The following is a 1,608-nucleotide window of genomic DNA, read 5'->3' on the forward strand; positions in this document are numbered from 1 at the left end:
ATTTAAGTCTGACAAACGCCAAGCAACATGAAATGGAATCATAATTAGTGGATTTGGGGAAGTTTAACACAATTTATACATTTAGTTAAGATAATGAGGCACAGAAATATTAAAAAATAGTATTAGAATGTCAGGATTAGGTTCCCCAGAACCTAATTCATGGAATTCTAGATTGTCTAATTCTGGACGAGGATGATTTTTTATTAGAAACAGCAGTCCAGAATTAGACAATCTAGAACTCCATGAATATCAGGAATGCCAGTTCTTCTATTTTATTTTCTTTCTTCCCTTTCCTGCTACCTCATAATGCACAAGATTTTTTGCGTTCCAGCCAGCAAATGAAGAGACAAAAAAGAAGAAAAGACAAGCCATTTTCTTGGGAGGTTTCTTGAGTGCTGAACCTGACACTTGAGCTTATTAATTGACCAGAGTTTAGGTATACAACTATGCCTAACTATGAGATTAGATGACTCAGTCTTTACTCCAAAACAAGGTGTTGCAGTAAAAATTGTGGGTGCTTTTACTAAGGAAAAGTATAAGAATGAATATTGGGAAACAACTACCAATCATTGCCATGACAAGTCTGATGTTCACTTGAGGTTCTTCTGTAAGTTTTCTATTAATTTCTCTTAAAGTAGTTTGGAACACCTGTATGCGCTGTTCATAATTTTTGATCAGAAGACCCAGCTTCTATTACTGACTTTACGCTTAGAAGCCTAGAAGGCAATATGTTGAGCGGGGACAACCATTGAGATATAGCAATCATGGCTTCAACTTCTACAATTGTTTTTATGTAATGATTAATATTTAAGCAGGCTTTTACATGCAATTTAAGTTAGAAGTAGTATATAACCATGCAGAAAGCACATCACACTGACAACACAGAGGCAAAGATTTTGCACAGGTATATCAGCTTTCCACATTGGGCAGATTACACACAATACAATATCAATTTCATTTCTAACAGATTTTAAAAAGATATTTCAAGGCCTATTGTAAATTACAGTATTTTAGATCTATCTATATATATAGATATATTTATATCCACAACTCCTAGAAAGATATTTTAAATGCAGGGCTATATCAGATTGGTAAACTGCAAGACAAACTGGTATGACATAGGTAAATGAGTAGCAGGCTCATTCTATGTGAACCAAGTATGCTATCTCCTACTAATTTACATTATTCTCAATCATTATGAGCCAGAATGCATGCCTGAATCTTAAACTGCACATTTAAAATAATGTCTTGGCCTAGAAATTAAATCTAATGAAGTATAGCCATCAAATTATACCCACTACATTAATGTTTTAATGCAAAATGAAGGTGTCAATCTTTAGTTTGGTATGAGCCACCCCATTTACTGTTCCCTTTCTGCCCATCCCACAAAGATAAAAAGAATCACTTTTTTGACATTTCACATGTGCTTCATTGTCTAAGTTTGTTTCACTTTATTTCCAACTTCTTTTGGGGTACCTTAAATCGTAACTCTCAAGAATATGATTCTACTATGGGTAGGCAAGCTGATTTTAACCCTATTAGCTTCATTTAAGTAGTTCTTTGTTAGCATGCAAAACAAGACCCCATTATGTGGGACAACATATATAA

Source organism: Dasypus novemcinctus, chromosome 11 (genome assembly GCF_030445035.2).
Source record: "Dasypus novemcinctus isolate mDasNov1 chromosome 11, mDasNov1.1.hap2, whole genome shotgun sequence".
Taxonomy (NCBI): domain Eukaryota; kingdom Metazoa; phylum Chordata; class Mammalia; order Cingulata; family Dasypodidae; genus Dasypus; species Dasypus novemcinctus.